We start from the raw sequence: 4,864 nt of genomic DNA on the forward strand, positions 1-4,864 counted from the left end.
AAGAAGAAGAAGAAGAAGAAGAAGAAGAAGAAGAAGAAGAAGAAGAAGAAGAAGAAGAAGAAGAAGAAGAAGAAGAAGAAGAAGAAGATGCTGAATTTAAAAAATGGAAATTGTAACCCAACCCTGGAAGACAATATTCCCAGGATACTGGCTATCTGTTACCTATAGCTGTCAAATTCATGGAGGCAGAAAGTAAAATGGAGTCCTTGGCAGCTGGAAAGATAGGTGAATGAGAACTTATGGAAAGATGAGTATTGGGTCTCAGTTAGGAACAACAGCAAAAAAAAAAAAAGTTCTGGTGATGGGTGGTGGTGGCGGTCACACAACGAAAATATCCTTAATGCCACTGGACTGGATGGTAAAGTTTAATGGAATGATTGACCTTATGTTGTGTAGACTTTATCACAGTAGAAATAAAACAGACACTGGCAGAAGAGAAACTGGATTAGTCATATTGATAAAGTCTACCCTGTTGCCTAAGCTATAATTTACCCATATGAAAATGGCTTTTTCATCTGTAAAATTTTAACCATAATGGGAAGTTCAATGTTTCTTGAAAAGATCAAGTAAATTTTTGTATGGGGTAGGAAATGAAAAAGAACAGCTAGCTTATCTAAGCATCTGTCAGATTTTGGCCCTTCTATGAACAATTCAGTCTTTGTTTATTATTATACATAAAAAACATTATCCACTGTCTCCAAAAATCTGGGGAAAAATGTCTACTTACCCTGATAGGTATTATTTTCCTTTTCAGAATAATAATATAGTTCATGTAAAAAAGTGTATTGCCAACTGTTGTTGTTTTAACTATTATTCTTGGCTACTTTTCTTCCTATTCTTTTTTAAAAATTTAGTTAGGACCCAGTTAAAAATAATCAAAGCAAACATTCTGTTAGCTCCCAGGGGTCTACTGACACCAGGAAGGTCTTAGCGGTAGGAAAACTGCATCGCCAGAAAATGTTTGCAGAGCCCCTAAATGCACGGTGTAGCAACCCCCTTCTCCCCTGTTTACCAGATTTCTGAACGCTTTAACATAGCTGAGAAGAGGCTCAAGAAAAATAGACCTTATCATGCTTAATTACAAACGCATTAGATGTCTATTTTGTGTACAGATACTATGTACAGAACTCTAACCAGAGATGCAACACCTATGTCCTTGTCCTCAAGAAAGCTGTGTCACCAAGAGAAGCCGTTTCCCACAAGAACATGATTCCATTCTAAGGCCAAGTTGAATGAAGACAAGAAAATATAGGTTTTCTAAACTCTAAGAAACCTTTGGTTGAATCGCAGTGTCTTATACCATAGCTTAAAGGATATATTTTCCTTTATGCATTTTGATATTTAAGAATAATGAATTCAAAAATTACTGGGAAAAGAGGGTCTGTAATTGATCGCCTAGGGAAACTATGCAAAATCCCTTCAAAATTCCCACCAGGAGTAGGAGAGAGGTGGATGCAGATGCAGGCTGCCTCCTTCCCAAGCTTGCTCCACTGGAATTCTAATTAGTGAGACCCCTTTAGGCGACTTTCCACTCTTCATTTAAATCCGGGAAGTGTTTCCTTAGGCTCCATAATACCTTGGCAGAGCTGATCCTATTTCCTGAGATTAAATAGAAGAGAACTGTTCCCCCGGGACATTGAACCACACACAATAAGATCGTTCATTAGAATGTTCATATAAATTCAGAATATAACCAAGCAAAGAGCAAATGTCTTCTTCCCAAAGTCGCACCTGGGAATGCTAACTGGAACCATGGCTGGCTCTGCTCTTGAATCTGCGTTCCGGGGGAAACCGTGTTCTCCACAAAGAATAACTGAGACAAGAGAAACACAGCAGAATAAACAAACAAATATTCTTTTCCATGAATTTAAATAAGCACACAAACACACACATCAGGAGTACTTGCTTTTAACAACTCTACTTGGATTTACTTGTTCTGCAGAGCTGGGGAGCTACCCAAGGTCCAGCTCAGAACAGGCAAGCAATCTCCCACTGAGCTACACCCCAGCCTTTGTTTCCATTTGTAAAAATAAAACTGTACCTTCCTTGACCTAAATCTTCCTCCCCTTGAAACTCCTTAAGGGTTTAGCAATAGAAAACCCTGGTAAACTTTCAAAAGTCTACATTTAGATAGATGCATCAGAGAAGGGGACACTTAAGACCCAAAAGCACTACTCAAATGCTAGCCGGGAGGGCAAGTCGGGCGCTCCTGGGACTTATCGCCCAAGGAAAACAAAGAAGAATGCCGTTCAGTCTTTTGTCATACTTCTGTAAATTTATAAGCCCTCACTAAATTTGATAGCTAAATAGTGTTCTGACAGCGTTGTCGAGACTTGCGTGTCAGGGTTAGGAATGCTGCTGCTCAGGCTCGCTTTGATGGTGAGATTCTTAGAAGCCTATTTCCCTGCTAAACAAATGTATTATAGAGTGATGGATAGCAGAGATTCTGAGGATTACAAGGGGAGATCAGGGTGTTCACCTGCAATGTCTATCGCATTGACAGTCGACCTTATTGAAGTTTCACAATATTAACTGCCTCTCCGTGGACTGGCTTAGCCAGCTAGGTGATTATCAATTTATCACCAGTCAAAACACAGATTGCTTTATGTACAGTGTCTGTGGCATAATCATGCACCCTGAATCAGATCAAGATGATCCGATGAGAACGATTTCTGTAAGAGTAAGAAGAAACATCAGCTGGGAGCTCTAACAAAATTGTGTCTGACTCCGTAGTTTGACATCTTCCCTGGAACAGGGAATCAAGAAGGTCCTTCTCCCAAAAAAAAAAAAAAAAGCAACGCAAAGCCTGGGAGACAGAGAGGAAGGACTAGAGACTGCTCGTTCCTTCTTCTTGAGCCTCACTTCTTTTAACTGCACCTCATTCTCATTCCAAAAATAACAGTTAAGAATTGACCAGTTTTCAAAATCCCCTCCATAGTGAGGGGTTTGGTGGCAAAATCCCACATAGCAGCAATGGGATTCACTGGATTACATGTGAGAAATTACGTAAACTCACCAAGAGTCGGCACCAATAAGCCCAATGGCCTGTTTGACTCGGTCATCAAAACTACCAAGAGCTTTTAAGTTTTATGGTTTTGTCTGCTTCCCGGTTCTATCCTCCAACAACATATGATCCTTCTCCCGACAGAGCCTCCTCACTACCTACTTTAGTCAGTGTCTGCTCACCACAAAAATGAAGGGAGAGAAGTTGATGCTCTGGTTTCTGCTGTCCACTGCACTACAGAGCTCCGAGAAGATAGCACAGCAAAGAGTTTGCCTTGCAAATATGAGGCCACGAGTTTGAGCTCCAAACCCCATCTACAAAAAGCCAAGTGTGATTTAACACTCTTTATTCCCTGCCTTGGGGGAGTGGAGACAACAGAGTTGGTGGAGCCCACTGGACAGCAATCCTGGCCTATTTGGCAAGCTCTAAGTTAGTGAGACACACCATCTCAACCAACAAAGTTGGCAGCACCTGAGGAACAACCCCAGGGTTGCCCACTGTCCTTCATGCACATATGTATATATTAATTCATCCCTACACAACACATATACACTCACAAATACCACAATAAGCAAAAACTACATAGAAAAATGAAAAGCATGTGTGAGATATGGCAGAATACTAATATAAGTATGCCAGAAGCCCCAGAAGTATATCAGAAAGGAAATCCAAGCAAATGTCATGTTTGAAAATATGATGACTAGAGCCTAGGCAGTTTGGATGCTCAACTTACTAAACCTGGATGGAAGTGGGCGGTCCTTGGACTTCCCACAGGTCAGGGAACCCTGATTGCTCTTCAAGCTGATGAGAGAGAGGGACTTGATCGGGGGAGGGGGAGGGAAATGGGAGGCGGTGGCGGGGAGGAGGCAGAAATCCTTAATAAATAAATAAAATTAAAAAAAAAAAGAAAATATGATGGCTAAGAATTTTCCATAAGACAAGATGTCCAAACCAAATCAGGACAAACACAGTACTGGTAATGCCATAGTATAATAGCCAATGACATATAGAAAGCAGGAGCCTCACCTTACTAGACCTGGATAGAGGTGGGCGGCCCTTGGGCTTCCCACAGGTCAGGGAACCCTGATTGCTCTTCGAGCTGATGAGGGAGGGGGACTTGATCGGGGGAGGGGGAGGGAAATGGGAGGCGGTGGTGGAGAGGAGGCAGAAATCCTTAATAAATAAATAAATTTAAAAAAAAAGAAGAGCTAGGCAAGAAAAAAAAATAAAAAATAAAATGCTATCATCCCAGGCAAGAAAAAAAAAGAAAAGAAAGCAGGAGCCTTGGGGACAGCAAATAAAAAAGAATATCACCCTCGCAGGAGTTTCAAATAAGTTCTCAACAAAATCAGAGAAGCCAAAAGACAGAATTATACTTTAAAATCTGAAAGAAACGGTTGTCAATGTGGTTTCTATATTCAATGAAGATATTGTTGGCATCTAGAATTTCTTTTAAAAAAAAATTGCAAGCCAGGATGTGGTAGTGCACACCTTTAGTCCCAGCACTCAAGAGGCAGAGGCAGGTGAATCTCTGTGAGTTCAAGGCCAGCTTCATATACAGAGCTAGTTCCAGGACAGTCAGAGCTGTAACACAGAAAAATCCTGTCTCAAAATACCAAAAAGAAAGGAAGGAAGGAAGGAAGGAAGGAAGGAAGGAAGGAAGGAAGGAAGGAAGGAAGGAAGGAAGGGAGAAAGAGAGATTTACTTTTGCTTTCAACAGATCAATAATAAAAACACTATTGAAGGGCCTTCTTTTCATTAAATAGTTTACTTAATGGCTGAATGTTCAAAGACGTATTTGAACTAATCCCGTTCCTCCCTCTTCTGTCCCTCTCCCACTAACTCCCCGCAGCCTTTTCC

Source organism: Microtus ochrogaster, chromosome 21, assembly GCF_000317375.1.
Source record: "Microtus ochrogaster isolate Prairie Vole_2 chromosome 21, MicOch1.0, whole genome shotgun sequence".
In the NCBI taxonomy this organism is placed as follows: domain Eukaryota; kingdom Metazoa; phylum Chordata; class Mammalia; order Rodentia; family Cricetidae; genus Microtus; species Microtus ochrogaster.